This window comes from Mugil cephalus, chromosome 20 (genome assembly GCF_022458985.1).
Source record: "Mugil cephalus isolate CIBA_MC_2020 chromosome 20, CIBA_Mcephalus_1.1, whole genome shotgun sequence".
Lineage (NCBI taxonomy): Eukaryota > Metazoa > Chordata > Actinopteri > Mugiliformes > Mugilidae > Mugil > Mugil cephalus.
Window position 1 is genome coordinate 7,169,121 of NC_061789.1, and position 23,413 is coordinate 7,192,533.

A 23,413-nucleotide genomic window follows, 5' to 3' on the forward strand; every position below is an offset into this window, starting at 1 on the left:
CGTCCTCCGACATACCCTTCCTTTTTGCAGGAAGCATAATTGCACAGAAACCTTTCATTAGCTTCTGAAATGAACAGATATCATAATTAGCGCTATGTCAATGAAGACACGTCAAAGAAGGATGAAGCTCTGCTGATGGTAATTTGCAGCTTGTCCAAATATTAGTCTGTTCCTACAGAGGAGGTAAAGCTTTCAATTAAAGTGGAGAGTAAATCCCAGACTTGGGTAGCCGGTTTCACCAGTCTCAGGCTCTTTGAAGCTTAATTTCAGCTGACACCTTGATGGATGATTCTGTCCCCACTTTTGTGCGGTTGACGTCAGGTCACACTTTTAGTTGTATCTTATTTCTTCCATTGTTAAGCAACAAAGACGTTACACAAGCCTTCAGAAAACCCTGCGCAAGGTAAATCTGGGGGCTAACAAAGATGGCCGGAAGAGAGACAAACAACTCTGCTAAAAACTTGGCCAACTGACTAAACACAAGTGGCAAATTAGGACTTGTTGCACTATGCTGGATGCACCCAAGAGGCTTATTTTTTTCACCAAGGGAGAAGCTACCAGTAGGGTCTTGTGCAGAGATGTCATGACTTATAGAGTCCTGATCTGATCTTAAATGAACAAAATGTACTGCCCTGAAGATTCATATCACCCTGCGACTGAATTAAGTCCAATAAATAGCGCTGTTTGCAAAGTGTGGTGTGGTGTCGAGAGGGTAGCTGATACCTTGGCTCCAGAAAACCTGTCTTTTCTGCTTCAGAAATGGGCCGGTTATCCAACGCCACAAACTCTGTAACCCAGGAGTTGTTTTTTCGGCGCAGCCTTAGCCTTACTCGACTGCTAGTATTGAATGACAATCTCCTACTACAACCCGGGCTACTAGAGAAGTCATTTTCTTCCTTTCTTTGACACCTGTTGGCGCTGGTCAACCGACATTAAAACAAATGAAAGTTTGATCTGGGACGTAGTTTTGTTCATGGCAGAACTAAAACAAATTGCCACACTTTTAATCATATTTTAAAAAAACATCTTTTTCTTTCCTGGTTTTCAATTCTATGACAGAAAACTATTTTAGTGTGTAATAAAGACACTGTGTCTAAACATCTGCTAACATGGGCGCCAACACGGATGAGCTAAGACTGGCCAATATCTTGACCATCAGAAACTCCTATATACCTGTATGTTTCTTTCATAATTTGGATTTCTCGCCATAAGCCGGCGTCGCGTTGTCATTTGGAGCCTTTTTTAAAACTTTCTTGGACCTTTGGCATTTTGGGAAAAAAGAAGAAGAAAATGGAGTGGGAGATAAGCAGCGCAGAGCCTGAAGTGTTAATAGCTTTCCTTTGTAATGTGCGGCAGGTCTGTTAGTAAGAGATAGAGAAAAACCTATCGCCTGCTGAATGAATATATATATATATATATATATATATATATAAAAAAAACTGAGTGTGCAGGTCTGGAGTGAGCTCATGCACGCATGCAGCCTTTTGTACGTCGGCTGGAACGTTCTGTTCCACTTATTTAGAAGAAGAACATCTTTATTTAATGCAGCTTCCATTCAAATAGGGTCAGAACACCAGATCTAGACATGCATCTCCCACACGGAGAATTGAACATCTGTCGCTGAGCCGAGCACGATTTCTCCACGATCTGACAGAAAATGACTGAAAGAGATGGCCTCGAATCTGGGTTGGGCGTCAGAAGCCTCGTGACCCGCAGAGTTTTGATGTTGCTTCGCTGCTAGTTTGTGTTGTTTCAGTGCATGTAACATACGGGATTTAACTTGCCAAATTGATTGAATTAATGGAACTATGGAGAAAACGGGCTTATCTTGCATTCCTCTATTATTGCTACATACGAAACAGTTTCTACTTGAGGTGGGATACGTTCAGTCCTTGTCTTGATCTGTGCTCTGTTGTTTGTTGTTGAAATGTCCAAATGTTCAAAATTGTGTGTTGTTTTTTGTTGTTTTTTTTTTTTTTTTTTCCATCTGTTGCCATCATGCAACCCAAATTGGAGACTAAAAGCTGGGGTGATTTGTGCCGTGCTAATAGTGCTGATGTTGGCACACTAGCACCACAAACGACCACCCCTGCCCCTGGTGTCTGTTTCCCCTTTCATTTCCACGACTGTGTCAAAAATAACATGCATCGAAGAGCCACACACGTGACTAAAGTTACCCGGGCAAATAATGCAAATGTTTTAAGAAAACTGCTTGTTCAGCGTTATTGCTAGCTACAGGCTAGGGCGTGTCCCCACCCTAGCCTGTAGCGATTACTCTGCGGGTCAAGTGGAGTGCTATTTGTCAAAAGTATTACACAGTTGTCATCTGCCTTCTCCGTCATGCTGATCAGTGTCTTTATCAAGTGAAGCTCTTGATGGGGGTCTCCACCAGACCTCTGTCTAAGTGAAGGATGAAACCTTTGAGCATTGTACGGCACTATGAGGCTTCCTCAGGGCTTCCACGTAATCTTCTTACACTGCAATACATCCTCATACCTCTCGCCATATCCTCTTGCAAGTCTAATGCAGCAGCGGCCTCAGACCGTCTCAGTTGGATTGCTTCATACCTTCCCCGGTGCAAAAAATAAATACTACCATTGCTATGGATGGCTATTTATCCAGCCATGGTAAGTGGAGTATGTGCTAATGTCTTCTCGGCAAAAGGTGGATTCAGATTTTGTTTAATACTTAAATTAAGCTGGAATAGCCGAGTCCGGTTGCTTTTCTTTGGTGTCTTTGACTGAGAGCCTTCACAGACAGAACCTGGAATACTTGCAGTGCTTCAAGTGTTTTGCCAAAAAGTGGCTTTCCTACACATCAAGCAGACAGGGTAATTAGCATACAACATTAAAGCCACCTGTCGAGCATATTGACGCTCTGAGAGTCTCCTACGACGTTTAGCACCAGGATGTTAGAAACAAATCTTTTGGGTCCTGTCGGTAGCAGCGTTAGCGCCTCAGTGGAGTGGCCTTTTTCCGTTGCATCCTGCAAATTCTTGATTGGACTGGGATCTGGGGAGGTTGGAGGCTGGGTCCTTCGGGCCTGCATCGTGTTCCTCAGGCCGTGGGGAAGCGCCTTCGTCGGGGGATCTGTTGTCTTGTAGCGACATTATCAATATTATTCACTCCCCCTGTCAAAAGTTAAAACTTTGCGGCCGATCCGCATGTTTGCCTCGTCGGCTCTGCTGCGTTCACCAGTCACTCGCTAATCATGCCGGCTGTTTAATGCCGAGCAGGTAGAGTGAAGTGGCTTCTGAAAACGAGGTTAATGACATTAGTGTAATAGCGGAAAATGCTCTCAGTAAAACCTCAGTACAAGATAAAAGGTTGCGTAGGTTTGACGGGAACTGCAGGGTAATGAATCTGTCAACTGCTTCACATTTCAATGTTGATTAAGATTGGGAAGCAAGATTACTGCCACTTTAGATGTAAATGTTTTGATGTGACCGTACAATCTAGTATGAAAAATTGAAAATACTAAAAAAAATATTAAAAAAGCATTAATATTGATGGACCGGGTGGCTGATAGACTTGACAATTGTATATCCATCTGTCACTAGAGATATCTCCCACTCTCTTAATCAAATTAGTTAGAAGCTCAAGGAAATTTTACGCCCTGTCTGTGTGTTTCCACCCCTTTGCCCAAAGGGGGCAAACTTTTATGTCTTCATCAAGCTGTCATGTGCGGCACGCCAAACGCAACTCATCAGGTTGCGGGCAAATTAATCTTGACTTAATCATCCCACTGTTCTTTGTGCTACTCTGAGCCAGAGGTAGTTCGGCATCAGCCATGAGTGACGGCATATTTCCTGTTACAGAGGTCTGTTTCCTTCCTTTTTCTCCTTCCATCTTCCAACCCATTGCAGAAGCGCCTCTCGAGGGGCCACGTACGGCTCAGAGAAATATGATAAAAGACACAACAAAAAAGAACCCTACCCAGAAGGCTTTAAAAAAAAAAAAAAGAGGCAACTAGACTTGTAGTGTTTTTTGAGAAGATGTCTCGCCACTCATGCAAGTAGCTTGTAGGTAGGTGGGAAGTTGAGCTTTAAATAGGAACAGATTCTGGTCGTTAACAGAAACTGGTCAAGCAAGTTTCTGATGGGTTATGGCGACATATGTTCCTATTTAAACCTCAACTTCCCACTAGTCCCTTACGACTGAAGAGGCGAAACGTCTTTTCTCAGAAACGACCTGGATGACCGAGACCCTTCACAGGAAAAAAAAAAAAAAAAAGAAAAGAAACCTGCTTCATAATACTCCTTCCGATGGATCTGAGAGCAGTATGCAGCACGCTCAGGTTGACTCTCTGTCCTGTGGAGAAAGGAACCGAGAAAGGAACCGGCGTCAGGAGTGGCCACAACAGGAAGTGTTCTAGGGATTACATGAAAAGGACTCCCCGCTCAGAATGAATTTGTGCAGAGAGGACTATCATTGCGCTGTGCAGCTCACATTGTTGTCAATATGGGAGATTGCGACTGTGAGATCGAGATAGAAGGAGATGGATGTAAGCTAGGTATTTCTCCAGATGTGGATTCGCATTGCTGGAGGCACGGCCACATCTTCTCCTGCGCTGAGCTGCAGCTAATGGATTTTGTTCCGTATTGAACATTAATAGTGATGTGATTTTTCTTTTTCCATTTTGTCATAATTGGGTAACTTCCAGTTCACAATCTTGGTCATATTTTGTACTTAATCTTGACTGTTCCCTGTCTCTTTCTTTGTAGAGATAAGCAAAACAATCATCATTTGACAAGATATTTTTAACTGCAATATATTAAATAATTGAGTCAACTGAATGAAATCCATTTGGGCATTCTTTATTGAAAGAGAAACTTGAGCTTTCTCAGTTGTCTTGCTTGCAAAGCTTATGCACTGCCTTTTTGTGTCAATAGGGCTTGGTCATTGAAGTGGGCCTTTGAAGTGGTCTGCTGATAGGCTCAGCATACGACTAGAACAAAGAAACAAAAAGCATACATTAAATAATGCTGCATGTTGGTTAGAAGAAGCCCTGTAAATATTGCAAATGTTTTGAGGAAACTGCTTGTTCAAGTATCCAAACCCTAGCCTCGGGCTATTACTTTGTGGGTCAAACAAATGTTATGTGTCAAGACTGTTCACCTACACTTTTGTACCCACTGAGCTTAGTTGTATTTTCCACTTAAAACTCTAAAAAGAAGATGTCCAGCAGACCTCTGTCCAAGTGAAGGGTAAAACTTTTGAGCGGCATAAGACACCCACAGACTTCCTCAGGGCTACTGGTGCTGCTGTCAGTAACTGCATCCAAAAAAAATCTTCCCACGCTGAAGTTCATCCCTTCAGGCTGTATTCTCTTGGAAGGCTAATGCAGCTGCAGCCTCGGGCTGTCTCCGTTGGACTGCTTCCTGCTCTCTTCAGCGCAAAAAAAAATAAAAAAATAAAAAACAAGCCAGCTTAGCATGCTGTTCTGAAGAGTATCCTCTAACAGAACATTTTTGAGTGGCGTCTAAAGCACCCACCCTGGATTCAGCTTGGAATTCTTCATATAACAAATACATTTACATGCACGTGAAAAACACAATTTATTGCCTTAAACCAACTCTAACTGGACAACTTAAGCGCAGGTTAAATGCGCTACCCCGACTAATATCAAAGTTCTCCTTATTCAGATAATGTGATTGTAGATGGACCCCGGAACAACAGTATCCAAGAAAGTCGGTCACAGAAGAAGAAGGTAAACAGAGCTGGTAGAAGAAGCACCGGAGGGAGAGCGCGTGTTGTATCTACACCATAAGTAGCTTAGCACATTACATACGAGATTAAAAAAGTTGTACTATTATTCATCTTGTTGTTGTTTGAAATGCCGCATGAACGACTCCAGTTGCTTATTATATGACGTGATAGGTCAACCAGAAAGGGGGCCGTATTAATCTGCTGAAAAGACACATATCGCCACCTAGTGTTGTGGAGGAGGAGGAGGACATAAGCTGTGCAAGCAAACAATGCATTGATTGACTTCACTGCACGGTTTCCAATACAATGTTAATACTTTAGCAGCCCTACATGGTCTCATAATGAATCGGATATATTTTTGCACGTCTCAAAGAACGTGTTTTTCCTGTTGCTCTCCTCTTTTCAAACCACCTCCACCACACACACCACATCTCTGTTCTGAGAAAACGGTGCGGACCAGACTTACGGAACTAACGTAGCATGTGAAGCTATTTGGTTGTTCACTAGTAAAAATGTGTGTTACCGCCACCTTTTAAAATCCAGTCTTTGTTCCCACGATTTTTTTAAACCATAGAGATTTAAAACAATTCCAGACGTAACGTGAACTAGCTAAACTTTATAAAAGCTAGCTAGCAAAGTTGATAGAGAGTCAACTGTTTGTCATAAATATAATTATATATAATCTGACATTTGTCCGTAGAATGCCAACAGCCATTTTGTTAAGTACGGGGGAAACGCTGCGCTTGTTCACTGATGAACAGCAGATTTTGAAGCTGAACCCCAACAGCTGTTGTTTAAACTACATCCCTTGTTCAAATGAACAAAAATAAGTCTCAAAACCACAAAACTGACGTGACGCACGCTTCGCAATTTTGAACTAAACAAGAACATGTGACCGTGATTAGATCTCGGAGATCTTGCGCCGAGCAGCTGAAAAGCTCATTTTTCTGTTATAATACGTACAACTGAATGCACAAATATCCTCGAGTACAAAAACACATTTTCTCTGTTAAGTCTTGATTCTGCACTTTAGGAAGATTAGACGCAGCTCTAGTATTATAATGGGTGGCTTAATCTGCCTCTGGAACAACTGCAAGTATGCATGACCCATGCACCCGATGGTTAACTGTTTAATGAAGCGACACTTCCACAGCACTAACTTCCATCCATCCAGTGGCCCATCCGTCCGTCCACTTTCACGTATAATATATAAATGCGGATGTTCTGTCTCCGTTCATTTTACAGTATTTTAAAGTCTTTTACAGACTAAGCGGTAACTGACCACAGCAGCCTTTTCTGAGAGCATATAGGAAGTGGGAAATGGCAAACAGTGACATGCGCCGTATGTAGGTGGGGGTCGCGGTAGACGGGCTGGACTCTCCGTAGGAGGTAAATGAGGCGGAAACTGCACACGGGGTGAGAGTGAGCTTCACACGCTTTTTTCGTTGTGGCGCAGGGGGGTTTGCTACAGGCCGGCAGCTTTACGAGGCTTGACACATACGCAACATAATTAACACCCGCTGCTTTTCCAGTTTGTAGACGGGGTCTGTTTTTATTAACGTCAAACGCTGGACGTGAAAGTGGAGGACTTAGGAAAAGGTGTTATGCTCAACCAACATCAGAGCTGTGTGATTTCGGGCTCAAGTTGACCTTTTTTTTGTAAAGAGCCTTAACATGCGTAGATGTTTTTCTTTCTTTTTCTTTTTAAGTTAATCGGCTTAATCAGTGTAACAAAGACCTACGCACTCAATTACGGACATGTCCTATATTTTCTCCGGCCTTACATAATTGAATACAGAATGGTGTAAAGCTTTTTTGTGCTGTTCCCGCTCGGGGAGTTTCAAGAGATACTGTGGCGGAATCAGTAAAGGACGTCTTTGTGTGGTCCAGACATGGATAGTTTTGAACTTTATGGTATGCGAATCATCTACAGCCTCTTTCACTGTTTAACCATATCCACATTCAGGTGACTTTTTTTTTTTTTTAATGTTTTCAGAGAAATAAAAACGCCATTTAGGGCAAGATTTAAAACATTTCATTTAGATTTTTGTGAGTAGTGTTGCAGAAAGTTAATAAAACAGCTGAAGTGCATATGTACGGAAACACATTGATGTCACAATTTTTTTTTCTAATTAATATAAATACCTAATTTTACAGTTACGAAGCAACATCTCATAATTGCAAAGTACAAATCTACCATGAGTTTAAGTGGTGGATCAATCTATGAAACAAATATGGTGTGATCTAATTTAATGTAAATAAATTATTTTTTTTGAACAAGAAAAACTTAAGGACATTAAAAAGAAAATCTGTTTTCCTGAAATGAACTCTTATTTAAACATGAAAACAATAGTTAAAAAAATTTTTTTAAAGTTATATTTTGTATTTTTTTTTTTTTTTTTTTGGTTAGCCACATTTAATACTAAGCTAACTTTGCTAAAACTGCCTCTTCAGCTAAATTGTTTAATTCAGGAAGTCATTAGTCAGTCATTGTTTTAAACAATTAAATATGATATACAGAAATGTTTATTTCCATAAATATCCACCTGATCTTATAGCATTTACCATAATAAGCTAACAATCAAACTTCTAGCTTTCTAACTGTGAAAACTGTTTTTGAATTATTATACTATTCATATGACAAAACAGGATGTTAACCAGCTAAAAATTTACGGGAATTAACTTGAGTAGCGTAAATTTTCCATTTCAAAGTGACACTCATCAGGTTCCCTGCTGAAAGCAGTGGACTTAAACTTTAACCAGACTACATATTAAAATATAATTGAATAAAATGTAATTTATTACGTAATGCAGGATGTTATAATTAGCCAAACAGTTGGACAGTGGATGAATGTGGGAAAACAAGAAACAGATAAAATCTGAACTTGTTCTCTTTCGTGTTTCAGATTTTCCAGACCATCGCAGGAAGCATCTGTTTTAAGGAAGACGTCCTGCCATCTAATGTTTTTATCGATAAAGAAGACGGGCCTCCATCTTAATGGCACCAGGTGCGTTCTTTAATTTTCATCTTCATTTTTGAATTGAGTGCTAATCTCTGCGGTTGCTCATACGTTGTGAGCCACTAATTGCAAGAACATTGTATTTTTAGAACCTTGTTATAAAATGATTTAAATAATGTTGAAGCTGCGTTAAAACCATGCAATCAGACTTCAGTCCTGGTGTGCATGCTGAAACGCTGCTCGATGTGAAATCAAATCCACCAAAATAAAAAAAAAAATAAAAAAATAAAAAGCCAGTTAAGGAAAGTTTGATTAAAACACGCACGCTTGCACACAACCAAATTGAAATTCCTGCCAGTGTCATATTCTGCATATTTGTGACCATCTGCTGTTATTTAATCAGTTGTGTGTAAGTGAAATCAGCTTTTATCAGTCTGTAGGATAATTGTATTATGCCTTCAGGACTCAACAGTTACACAACGAGGCAGAACAGGAACATTCCTGAAGTCTTGAGACTTTTTGCTAAATAAAGACCTTTAGAAACTGAGGCATGTTTTGACATGAGCATATTAACCTTTTGAGCATTTCTCTGTATTTCTAAAAGCATTCCTCTTGCGGTATAAATAACTTCAGCTGTGGCTAGAAAAGGAACACAATGTGACTTAATTTAAGTAATAGAATATGTGATTAAACTCACTCGCATTTCGTTAGCCTGCAAAAACTTTCCTGCCGATCATAATAGTTCATAGACTGCTTCAAACTGCAGCTGATTGTGTTATCCACATGAATGAATGAAGGCTTTATTTCGAACATGAGAAAACACACGCACATAAATAAATCTAAATAGTCAAAACTACAAAAACAATGTTAGCATAGCATGTCCGAAAGGGAGTAGGAAGAAGGATATTTAACCCTACTTTACCTTCTTTTTTCTCAGTAGTCAACAAACGCCAGTTCATTTCGATTCACAAATTAAGCTGTTAACACCTCATCAGTTTACATATCTGCATAATTTAGAGACAAAAGAAAATAAATAAGTGAATAAATGATGCGTGAGATCGTGATCGCACCCGTTCCACAGCTTCAGTCCATGTATAGAAAAACTATATAGCAAAACTTTTTTAATGTTGTGCAGACATAACAGTGTTTTAGACTGTTGGGTTATAATCCCCATCTCTGTCAAAAAACACAATTTTTTTTTTGAATATTTCCAGGAAGCAGGTTGTTTCCTGCTATGTACATAATTTGTGCTGATTGAAAGTTAACCACGTCAATGGAATTTAACGTTTAAAAATAGTGAATATACGTGATTATATGTATGTATATACGTGCAGTACAGGAAGTGATTTAAATATGTTGAAACCAGCGAACAGTTGCCTCACTGAGGACTGAGATGCTTCTTGACAGTTTGTTTTGTACATGTTCTGAGCGAGGAGCAAAAAGAAATAAGAGAAGAGTGCTGTTTTACAGTGACATTTGATAGAAGTAAGGCCCGGAAATTTGTTTTCCTCTGTGCCATGAAAAATTGTTTCCCCTGCAAACAAGGGCAGGATCAATACTTTTTGAAAACTGGGAGCATGCACACATATCCAGACTAAAGTAGGGCAAGTGTCGTCCCAGGAAAAGAAGAAGAAAAAAAGTACTGTTTGCTCAAAATGTCAGTACTTTTTTTTTTTTTTTTTACGCAATGCATTAGTCAGTCATAAGTGAAATTTGTAGATCCGCACCCTGCAACTCACATGTTTCACTTCTAGGTAAAAAAAAAAAAAAGATACATAAACGATATTTAATCTGAATTCAAGAGTTTCATAGAAATGCTCGCTCCCACTAGAGCAAGGCGCATTCTTTGAAATCCGGTTCTAAAAAAGAGCTGCAGTGCGATAAATGCTGTGAGGAATTTAAAAGGCAGGGGCATTTTATCATTCATAAACATTACGCTTGACATGTGCAGCCTACACAACATCATTTCCCTTTATTTGTTACACGCGCTAATGGTTTTTGCATACTGTTTTTGAATTAGCAGAGGAGCTCGAGTAGTGTGTTTGCGTGCAGACTGTAAAGTAGTACCACCCCTGGAGGACGGTTGTTCGTCCTTATTACTCCTGCTCAGTGAGTGATTGTGGGTGGAGGGGGGGGGGAAACATGGGGTGAAGCGCAGGAACCAGACAGACGCTCTTAACGCTGACGAGATGCGATGTGACAGGAGGTATTGTGATGTGACGAAGGGTATAATAGGATTTGATATAAGTTTATGTCTCGTCCAGACCCAAAATAATTTTCACGCTGTTAAGTCTCCATGATCCAAATTACAGACACGTGTTCACTACCTCCTTCGTGGCCATGTTCTCATTGTCCAAAAGGTCCTCCCATCCGAGCAAATCGGAGCCGCGCCGCATGACGTGCCAGTGAGCAAATCAGAGGTCACCAGCGCGGGCCACGAAAACAAGAACGTTCACTCGCAACGTTCTTGCAGCAGCAGCAGCAGCAGCAGCTGTGCAGCTCATGCTTTATGCAGAATTGCACGGATCGGGGTCATGCAGTCTCGGGATTTCTGCACTCCAGGGCACACTTGAATTTCATGAGCGAAGAGGCACAGAGAAAGTGTTGAATTAATATTTGTGTGGACCAACAAAATTAAACAAAATACAAAAGAGAGGCCACTGACGAGATGCTGTGCCGTCCTCGTTTATAATCCCCTCGTAGTGCAAAGCATTGGAGTTTGGAGTAGTAGCTCTTTGTAGAGTGTGTTGTGTTCTTACGTCTGTGAAGGTTCTCAGTCATCCAGGTCAAGGTATATCCAAAAACGTTAAAGAAGGACAACTGAACTTGTAGAGTTTCTTGAAGACATTTCATCCAAGTCTTCAGTTTGAAAGGACTACATGTCCAGTAACATCTCTTTAACATTTTTGGATAGTAGTTTCATACCTCTTCTGCCACCTACAGACCCCTTCACAGCTTGTAAACAGTGTGACGTATTTTGAGGGGCGGGGCTTAGCTGGAGGCAAAACATATCAAACACGCTAGCTTGTAAACGCCCGGTTAGCATATTTCAACGGACTGTTTTGGCAAGAATGAGTGAGGGAAAACTCATATTTTAGAGAATATACTAGCCCACTCACTCCCTGAGACCGTCAGTGTTATTTTAAAAACTTGACTCTGACTAATGGGACTATGTCCCCGACCTCTACACTCTCACTCACTGGATGTATGATTTGACCAAAGGAGGACACAGAGGGGACAAAGTCTGGTCTGTCTTAATCAAGTGAAGCCTCTCCTACAAAGATATTGGAAGAAGTAAGAGGAACCACTGTGGAGGCCAGTGGTTAGCATTAGCATTAGCACCTGTAACAAAAATCCCCCAAATAATGATAAACTTACTGTATAATGATAAACCTACTTAAACGTAATTTCAGTCACAATTCAGCCTAACCTGTAACGTTATCAAGGCCGAAACTGAAACGTGTTCAACAAAGTCATTTATGACTGGCAGTGGCTGGTATATGCTAAAACTTCAAGTTAGTGTTTTTGCTTTTTTGATATTTGCACCCAAAAATACAGAAAGATGACATTTTCCCGGATGACAGTGACACTGTTTGCTTCAAGCTTCCCTCTGTTTTGCCTCCGGCTAACGTTACGACGTCACAATGACGTGGGCCATGAAGTGTCCTATCATCTTCAAATTATTGGATGTGAATATGAAAGTAATAGGCTACTAGTTCTTTCTTTAAATGCTGGATAGTGGACAGAAAAGGACACGTAACATTTGATAAGTTGTTTGTAATAGTGGCTGTTTAAATGCTCTGTCAAGCCAAACTCTGTTCCTATAAAAAAACGTGAGTGTGACAACAAATAACTCTGTACACAACTAGATACCTCTACAACCAATCGGAGCCATTTTGTTGTCAATAAAATCCACTCCATTGTGCCCGTTTGACTACCTTGCTGTTGTTCTTCTGTGCACCAGCCAATAAAGCCCATACAATCTGACTGGATTGTAGGATGTTTGCAGGACCATAATCGGTTTCACAAGGGAGTGCCTCCAGACAAACTTTCAGGGCTGGTTTCAGGTTGAATAGGTGCACCTTAGGAGTACGCACGTGTTTCTAATGCAAATACAAAGAAACAATAATGCCTGAACACACATAACCACAGATGGCAGGTTGGTTCCTTACAAGAAATTGTTGTGTAATATTAGGTATTGTTTCAAATATTAAATATTTCATTATTTGGTTATTTCGTCACACTACTCATAGCTTATAGTAATAAATTATTAGTTATTTCAGTGTAGTTTTCTTTATTTTTCTGCGGTTAGAACTTCAGTCGCTCAGTTAAAAGGACGTTATACTGTAGCCCAGCGGGGGCTTTTCAGCACTTTCAGGGCTACTGCACATGCACTCTAAGATCCAGCCTCTCTCTTCATCCTTTCATCTTAAATTATAGAATCCGTCGGTGATGCATTAATAATTTTTTTCGGGGAGCCATTCACTACACTACGCTTGGTGCAGAAAACAACAGACCCCGAGGTGAAAAAGGCATTACGCTACATCAGTGACAATAAGACGAAGTGTTGTCGTACATTTTATTTCAGATTTGTGCTTCATACTCCATTTAGAAATGGAAAGAGAGACTATATCCCCCTCTGAGGCACAGCCACATTTGCATCTGGATAACACTCAAAGTTCATCTCATGTTCACCCGCTTGCCAGTTCATTAGATCCTCTAGTGAAAGCCAATGCATTTTTACGTAACAGTCTCCCCTTTATGACTGTTATGATGTTCGGTTTATCAAGGAGCCGCGTCGGAAAGGTTGTAATTCAACGGGATGATCATTCCGAGGACGTTGTTTGTGTTGCTGTTGTACCGTATTGAATTTCACTCTAAAGTGTTTCCGTTATTTAGCCGAGACCATTGACGAAAATGGGTTTGCCAATAGAATAACACAATACAATTCAATAGGACTACAAAATGAAAACACAGTGGAATCGACAGCCCTCTCCGACATTTATATAACAAATGCCGAACATCGTAAGCATTATGAAGATGAGATGTAGTGTGGGTATATGAGAAATACACCGGTGTTGCCTGGAGTACCAACTGAACGGGGAGCGTTTTCCACAGCTGTTAAAAATAAGCCCCCTCTAAAGCTGCTAATTGTCTGGATTTTCGAACAGCGTATCCACTGTCCAGACGTCAGCCCGACCAAGCCTTTTTATTTTCACGGTCAGGACAGTCGGACAGAAGTGTGGAGCAGGTTAATTGTGATGGTGGACTTTGAGGCTTTCTCGCTGCCGTCATCCACGCCGCCTTAGCCCCACACGTAATTGCTGGTAACCGCCTCTAATGGCCCACTAATGGAGGCACTTCCTGCTGAACCCAGACACAGACTGCCCGCTCTGCTCTGACTGTACTCTGTTGTGCTTTTCTTGGCTCTATCCTCAATGGCAGTCTCCAGATTCTTTCCTACTGGATAGGGCTGCTGCAGGGACATGAAGGTGTCCCACAAACTATTTTAAGCCCTGTCGCACACAAGCAGCTTCAAAGATCGATCTTCCGTTCAGCGGTTGCGAGCGTGGCCGATCCACCTCAGTGTTTTCATCACACAGATTAGTATCGGCAAATATTCATGTGCTATCAAACTGAAACGATCATATCTCTGGTTTTACGTGGTCTATCGGCCTCAAGAGAGTTTCAGGCGGCGCTTTTTAGCGAAGTTGACAGCAGTGCTTCAGGTGACCTAGTTATTCCTGTCACAGCGGAGTGAAAAGATCACGTGATCCGGCTAATAAACTGGTCATCCAGCCAACACACAAACCTTCAGCAAAGAAAAATCGCAGCCCAGCTTCATGTTGGACGCCGAAAGACCTGCAGTTATTTATCCAACGTCTTAGTGAGAGACCGAGCTGGCAAAAAAAGAATTTTATTCAATCAAAATTTAAAAAAAAAATTAAATAATTTACAAAATGTTTTGGGCCCATGAAAGAGGTCAAATTAACAAAACCAACTCAGGCTGTAACTGAAAAATTAAGCACAACAGACCTGAAGCAAACACGAACAGACTGAACAAAATGGACATATATAGTGGCTGATCAACACACACTAACACACACTACACTAACAACTAACATTTAAACAGACTGAAAACCAAAATAATCGTATGTAACAAGCTTAAGAGTCAAACTGTGCCCACTTTTCAGCTTTTTGAATTCCTAATTGGGCGTGAATTGGAACCAGATTCCCTCCTCTACTAACACAACTTAAGACAGTGTTCAGAGGAACTGGGTATTAAATTTATCATCACCTACTGTGCCTAGTTGGTGGTGATAATGCATTTATATGTTGTTTGCATACATCTAGAAAGTTGCACCAACAAGTATAATTATGACAATTAATTCTTTTCTTAAATACCCATTTCAGTTGTTCTATGTTTTGATTAAATTTGCTCAAAGGTATTTTAATCTTAACACAAAGCAAAGTTATGTATAATACATATATATATATGTGTGTATACTATCTTTGCCATTCCTGTTTCCTTCTCAGATCATTATCACTTATAATTGACTTTTGCTTATAATAAATTAAATCTGCATCTGGCATCGTTATTCCCCTCACATATTTGTGAAACCTCCAGTGTTTGCAAGTATTTACGGGTTAACCCTCAACACATTCCGCTGGATCCTATATGGGACACCAGTAGGTTTTTTGCACCAATCAGAGCTCGGTACACGAGTTGTGTCTGAGTTAATGCTGCATGCAACATGTCATCTGCCAGCTCTTGTTTTTTAACCGCGTGCCAACTTTGATTACTCAAGAACAAGAAACTTGAGAGTCTTGGCTTTCAAAGGAGACCAAGACCACGCATGTGCTCCGTTCAATTCAAGCATTCAGTTTATTTTGGGTATCTCCTAAATATGTCCTTTTTTTTTTTCTTTTTGCAAAAAGCTGGAATGATTAGCGGTTGACAAAGGCTGCTGTCCTTTCCGATCCTTGGCAACATTTATCCGGTGAACCGAATGCAAGCGAAGCGAAATGTCATACACATTTGAGGGCGAGGCGCGTGCTCACGTCTTTAGGAGTGTGAGTCTTTTCAACCACTCGTGTACTTTGCGCACTCGCTTGTGTGCGAATTCGCGTTTGCTGCTTTGCACTCATCAGACTCATCATGTCACAACTCTTCGTCCCGTTTGGACGAGGCATGGACTGGGGACGTCCGAAACGCTTTGACAGCACAACAAACAGCCCAGCTCATTTCTAAACCAACACCGAGCGCCATGAAGCATTAATGAAGCAGCTCTCGGCATCCTTGAGCGATGTTTGGTCATCTGTTGTTGTGCTCCGGGCCTCATTTACAAAACCATAAAGTGCTGCCGGGCAGGTCTGCGTAGTCTGGCGTGACGCCCAGATAATACGGGACAAGTGAACTCTTGTTCCCATCTGAAGAGCGACCCTGCGACAACCACCACCGCCACCACCACCGCACTTATTGTCCTCTTTCGTCTACTGTATCGCCCCGTTTCGTTGACGCTTGATTGATTTCGAACGTCACGGCTCCAGCTGACAGCTGACCGCAGGATGAACCCATCACCACGTCGAGGTCAAAGGTGCCATTGCCTAGGCGATTAGACATCTGTGCATTGACCCATTTTGAGGATGTTGACGCGCTGAGGAAGAAAAGCCAGTGGGGACGTAAACATTTTGTAGTAACTCTCAGTGTTTGTTTGCGAAGACGAGGGCTGATTACCAGGATTAAGAACAATTAAGGCGTTTTTTTTTTTGTTTGTGTTTTTTTTTTTTTTTAATGGACTTGTGTCGGCGGCGTAAAACCCAATCAATTTTCAGTGCTGGTTTGTTTGCTGTAGAGGCGCACGGGGAGGGGGATTTAAAATGCCACAACAGGCCGGGTATTGAATGCAGTTTAAATTGTCAACAATTAGCATAAATTAAATTTAATGGTTTAGAGATCCACATGGAAATAAACATTCACAAAGCAATTAGTCTACATAATTACTGATAAATAGGACTCGGTTTGAAAAAAAAATAAAAAATATTTTCCAATTCAAATCGATCTGGATTTGAAAGATCCAATGTTGATTCAATGTTGACTGCACAATGAGACGAGATGAGTGAGGGAGATCCAAAACTGTTTTGAAACTGAAATACACCGATCAGGCATAACATTACGACCACCTTCCTAATATTGTATAGGTCTCCCTTTTGCCTCCTGAACAGTTGTGACTCATCAGAGAATGGACAACCAAATGGCGTTAGTGGCCTTTGGGTCGTAACTGTGGGGAGACCATCCCACAGATACTTGATCAGTTTGGGATCTAGTGAATTTGGAGGCCAGGTCAACGCCTTGTTCTGGTCTTCATGTTTATTGAGTTGTTCCCAAACATTGTTGTGGTCGTATCCTGCTTGCGGATGGTTGCTTCCATCGAGGAAGCCACATGTCTGAGTAACGTCCACACAAATGAATGCCGGGCCCAGAAGTTTCCCATTTACCTCCCCTGTCAGTGGTTTTAATGTTGTGGCTGATCGTGTAATTAATTGATACTGAAACGAAACAGAATTTAATTAATTCAGGAAATTGCCAGTGATACTGATCCCTACTGATTTATTGATATTTCATTAATTTTCTTGTCTTTGTGGTCTTCTTTTCTTTTTTGTCGTTCCGCTCTGTGGTCGCACAATGGACTTCCCTTCAACAAATGTTTACAGCTTCTCCATACAAACACTTGACACCTCCAGGCCTTCACCTCTAGTTCACTTCAATTTGGCGCCAAAACCAATAACAAAAGGCATCTTTTTTTGTGTCTCCTTGATACTCAAGGCTCCTGTGCAATCAAATCAGACCTCAGCAGAGGGGCTAATTAACTGGCAGAAAGAGTCGCCAAATGAAAGCGACGCCAAGATTAATCTCATGAAGAAGACAGAAGGAGGGAGAGAGGGAAACAGGCATGAGGGAACAATTATTTCATACAATATGCATCACTCTGTAAGACACTCTGGAAAATGGCTTCCATCCCCCCACCAGTTTACAGTAACAGATGTACAGTGCGGGCTGCTAGCAGTAGTTTATCAGAAATACTGGAGAAGTGTCAGAAAGTAGAAGTGTCGATGGCTGGCTGCCCACCAGATTGGCTGTGAAAGCAGAAAAGAAAGAAACGACCAGTTGCTGCTGGAGAACGAGAGAATTATTCCCAATTGTATTCAAACATTTCGCCTTTAACGTTGCTAGTGTCCAGTTGAACACTTAAAACACAACTGTACAGAAAAGCCGTACAGCTGCTCCGAACACAGTGAAATCCTGTACCACAGTATGTTGGGTTTAATAATAGGTCTAATGCCATTTTCTTTTTTGGAAATTGTTCTTCTAAGGACGAAAACATTGGTTTGGATCGTTTTTCTCATGCCACCATCTTTGTTTTAGAAAACCATTGTGGTCCAACCATGAGATAGTCCCTCTGACTGATGAGCATCCCCCATAGAACCACCACTTTGTCTTCAGGGAACAGTCTTGAAAGTATAGCTATTCAATCTTGTATGCACGTCTACGATATGCTCCAGATGATTCCCGTATTAGAAGGCAGTGCGCGTAAATACACCTTGGTTGCGCGAACCCTATATACTCCTCCGGGTCTTATCTGGGTGTGTCATGTGTTGGACAGGTTTTTTAAACTGGTGTTCAAATGACGTTATCTCAAGCGCCATCGACACGTGAACATTTCAGTGTCGAGAAAAGAAAGTGCTTGCTCACTATTAACATTGTCATTCCTCTACCATTATATTCGGTACCATACCATAGACTAAACACCACAGACAGTGTGAAAAACTGCTTCTCTATACTGGCAAACTGCAGTGTATGTCATAACTCCGTCACCTCCATGTTAGCGGGTGGGTCTTGGGTCAAAATAAAACAATAAAATACACATCAAACATTTATTTTCAAGGGCGGTTTCTGTCATTTTAGGTAGTTAATATAATGTTGATGTCAAGTGTAATTTCTTTGGACACGTTTTGTTTTATCTATTAATCTGACGAAACGAGATGTGACAAGATGGCATCAGTTTGGCCAATGAAAACTTGTAGAGTTTCTTGAAGACGTTTCATCCGAGTAGCTTCTTCAGTTCAAAGCTTGATGAACGAAGCCATTGTCAGTCGGAGGCTCCAGTCTCGTGGTATAAATAGGTTTGAAACTTCTTGGGGACAGAAGTTAAGATTGTAAATTGATGACAGATTATAACACAGACCATCTCCTCTGTTAACATTCCCTTAACATATCATTGCCTGTTTTTTGTCCACCTTGAATTGAATATGTGAGCTTTGAGGAGTTAGCATATCTGCTAAGTGCATAAGCAAGTGGCGCTAACAGTGTTGAAGAGTTCTTGAGGTTAGGGCTAGAGAACAGGAGGGTACAAAACTTCTGTTAAAGTAGAAGACAAGCCTCATCAGCCTGAACTAACTTGTGTTTACCTTGATGAGAGTTGCACAACAGGATATGTGTCTGACAGAGACCCAACCCAAGAGCAGCTTGCACAGATGGAGGAAGATTAACAGGGAATGTATGTATGTGTGTATGTGTGTGTCTGTACATTGTGTGCAGTGCATTTGGATGCGGGTTGCCGACAATAGGTTTTCCACCCAGTAGCTGCTTTGCATACTGAACAAGTCCTGTAGCTTTTTGTTATTACAGGATGAACTCAATGCATTTATTATGAGCATCCACGGCATCATCACTACGGAGCTGAAGCACTTTTTTTTTCTTTTCTTTCGTGTGCATGAATCACCTTTTCTTGTTTGACATTTGTAGCCTGTGACAAGTGTGCATGTCAGAGAATGCAAGTACTGTTTTAAGAGCCAGACACGAAGTGTTCTTGTTATCCAGCAACAGGTCAATACACTATAAATACACTATAAAGCGCTCATTTAAGATTGTGAGAACAAAATCCAACTCCTGCTTGAACAACTGAAGGAAACAAAAGCTACAACAAATCAATCTATTACATTTGTTATTTTTATCTTTATCCCATCAAAATATAATAATGCTAAGGTGCGTCTACTTTAGAAAACTAGAGTGACGTGGCGTTCTCTCTATTCAAACAGAATATCTGAGCATGCAGTTGTCAGCCAGTAGTGTATGTAGTGAACAAGACAGAAACACTTCCCTGTTCCCAAGTCTTACAATGTGAAGGTTGGTAAAAACTAATTTCCTCCACTCGAGGACCTGTGGCGGCCCTGGGAATTGGGACTGTTTTCAGATACGGTGGCGACCGTTGAGCTATTTTGGTCTGAACTCATCGACCGACAGGTTGACATTGCCCTCTGAAGCAACAAAAATAAAAGAGCAACCTTTTAGTAGTGTGTGAAATACTTGAGAACTCTCAAGGAATTCCTGCTTCTGCTGGATAATTTGTTTTGTAATTTTGTGCAGAAGTTCACGGTGACTGTTCCTCGTCAACGTGGTGATGGTTGAGTGGATGCCGATTGCACATCTTCACCATATCCCAAACAAATCAAAACAAGCTGAAACAAGTGAACTGGAATTTTAGGGTTTCTTGATGATGTTTTGCACCCTGCAACTGTATTAAGTCAAAGCTAATTTCATGTCAAGAGGGTAGCTTGTATCTTGGTTCTGGAAACTCCAATAAACAGTGAAAACGTCTGTTTTGAGCTATTTTGGTCTGAAGTCATCAACCAACAGAAGCAAAAAAAATAAAAGACCAACCTTTGGTAGTGTGTGAAATACTTAAGAATTCCCAAGGGAATCCTGCTTCTATTGGATAAAACTTTGTGCAGAAGTTCATGGCGACTCTTCCTCTACGATACCCATGAGGTTGGTGGGTGGTGAAACTGGAATTTTACGGTTTCTTGGCGATGTTTTGCACCATGTAACTGTATTAAGTCAAAGCTAATGTAAGCTAATGCTTCTATCTTGGTTCTGGAAACTCCATTGAACGGTGAAAAAGACTACAGAAATGAGCTTTGTTTGTCTGTTGTTTTGGAGCAGCCTTTGCCTGAGTGGACTTGGCTTTCGGTGGTGAGTTGGTAGTACCGAATGACGATCTCCTACTACCACCTAGCCAAACATCCACATCGCACAGTTCCACAGCTGCAGTCTGGCTGACTTCCTTTTCCAGTGCAAAGTAAAGTCTTCCACGCAACAGACAAGTTTAGTCCCATGATTTTGGTTCTTCTTCGTTTGTGTGGCAGCTCTGATGCTAGTCGACCGCCATTCGAACAGAAGAAGACGTTTTGACGCCACAGAGACATGGTTTTTGCAAACGGCGCATCTAAAACAAATAACTACAATAGATTGAGCTTAGCTGAAGCCTGGTAGAGATCTGATCTTTTCAAAAATGCCCGACACCTAGTAGGGTGAAAATACTAACCTCCTTCTGTGCTTTCTTCTTCGCAGGTGGAGGGCTCTGAAGAAACCTTCCCGTTAAAAGGCCGAGCCGACAGCCTCCATTTTTCTTCAGATGGACTCTGGCAAACCACCAGCATTCGTTTTCGAAAAACGTAAAACGCAAGAATACACATCAGGCGCGACCTCCGCCGCCCGCTCCGACCCGCGCAGAGAACGCCACTACCTCCCAAAGACATAGAAAAAAAGAAGAAGAAGCAGCAGTTTCTTGTCCTTTTTCCTCTTTTCGTTTCTCTTCGTGAAACTTCTTTTTTTTTTTTTTTTTTTTTCCTTTTTTTTTCTCCGTCATTTTACCTCAGGGATCGTCTCCCACTGCCTACCTCCACCACCGAAACAGCCAACTCAGTGACTGGAACACGCCGCATATACATCACCTGTGACCTCTCACTGTTGTTACCGTGACAACCTGTATTGCCTCTCAAACTCTCCTCACTTGCAACCGTGATGACCAGCAATGACCTTGGACCTCCGCCACCTGCCAGCTCTAACCTGCCCGAATTGTACTGATCCACGCTTGCTTGGACCCGAGGCTAGTTATACCTGGGAGGTGGAAGGTAGCCACACACTCACACTAGCCTCACCCCCTCCGTGCAGTACCCCTGGCAGGCAACTATATACCTCAGCAAACACACCTTCTGTGACACTGGAACGGGGAACAGAGGAGAACTTTTCAGCAACCGCATTCACTATCCTTGTGCTTTAATCTGCCCGGTAGGTAACGCGTGCTCACTAGCCTGGTGCTCCGATCTACCCAGTAGACGACTCACTCCGCCATCTTCCGCAACGGACGCCGGGAGGGAGGGGGAGGGGGGGTGGAGGCCTCCAGAGAAAGCAAACCAAGAGACTCAGGAGTACAACCCCGGCGGCAAACTTCACACACACAAGCATTGCAATCGAAGCAGTAGCAGAATTCAGCAATTGCCCACAGGGCCCTCGGAGATCACAGCGGTAACCCAACTCCCCCCCCCCCCCCCCCCCCCCCCCCACCTCCTCTCCATTCGCCTTGAGTTTACCCTTCACCTTGTAAGGCCTGGAAAAGAGCAGGAAAAGCCCCACTGAGCCATATCAGTTTTTTCCGCACTCAAAGAGTGCGGCGCAAGTCAAAGAATAAAAGACTGAACGCAAACGAATTGTACAAACACGCGGGAGGAAAGAGTAAACACTGAGAAGATTTGCATTGTTTGACACTGAGGAGTAAAGGACGGGGAACGAGGCACAAGGAGTAAACAGAAGAAGAATGCGATGGTAAGTTCCTTTTCCCCGTGTTTACAGTCTTGCTGTCACATGTCCTCCCCTCGCCGACAGGCTCCACTGGTTCGGGTGTAAATAATACTGGTAATGTACATACACACCGATCAGGCATAACATTATGACCACCTTCCTACTATTGTGCAGGTCTCAAAAACGAATCCACTGAATTTGGAGGCCAGGTCAACACCTTGTGCTTGTTCTTCATGTTTATTTTTTTTTGTTTTGTGGTTGCATCCTGCAGGAGTGTCATTGCCATGTGGGTGGGGGGGTGCCTGTACTGGTCTAGGTGGGCGGTACATGTCAAAGTGACATCCAAATGAACGCCAGGTCCAGAGGTTTCCCAGCAGAACGTTGCACCGTGACAAGATGATCAAGATTATTTCCTTTTTTTCCCTTTCCCGTAGGTGGTCATAATGTTGTGGCTGATCGGTGTGTATATACTGTATATATAACAGAGGTGAGTGAAGTCCGCATGGTTCCTCACTTGCTCTCATCTCGTGTCACTATCTGCTAATGAGAAATAGAAGAATATTTTTCCTACTTTTGACATTTCCTTCCTTTATATCACTAACTGACATTTAAATGGCATTTCTGCTTTATTACATGATAGAGTGGAGACAGACAGGAGATTAAGGAGAGATGGAAAGACCGCTGTGCAGTAAAGGTCATTAGCTGAATTTGAACTCACCTACAATAACACAAATCTCGGCGAAACCCCTTTCAAATTACCCGGCCTCGGAGAGCACCGCTCGAAACAGTATATGTCAACTATCAGTCGACATTTCTGATTATTCACTTAAGATTTGGCTTGACCGCAATTATAACAAAATTCACACCACAATTCTGTTTCAGGTTCTTTCAGTGACTTTGGCCGCCCAACTCACGTCAGCATCTTGACAATTGAAAAGACTCCCAAGGTGAATTTAAATGCCTCAGCCCTCTTGACTAACCCTGGCATGACACAAAGTAGCAGCATAATGATGTGTTGATACTAATTAGGCAATGTTAGCATACCAACATGCCGAACTAAGCTGGTAGAAATAGTAAACATGGAGGTTGTGTTGTCATAGTGA

The 23,413-nt window shown here is 41.8% G+C and overlaps 1 protein-coding gene across 2 annotated transcripts in view; it reads left to right on the forward strand.

Moving 5' to 3' along the window:
- LOC124997410 (thyroid hormone receptor alpha) overlaps window positions 1–23,413 on the forward strand; it is an 86,981-nt gene that overhangs the window by 3,817 nt on the left and 59,751 nt on the right. For both annotated transcript variants that reach the window (XM_047571077.1, XM_047571076.1), the window contains exons 2-3: window positions 8,615–8,716; window positions 21,081–22,334. The gene's annotated coding sequence lies outside the window, so the exon portion shown is untranslated. The remainder of the gene's footprint in view (window positions 1–8,614; window positions 8,717–21,080; window positions 22,335–23,413) is intronic.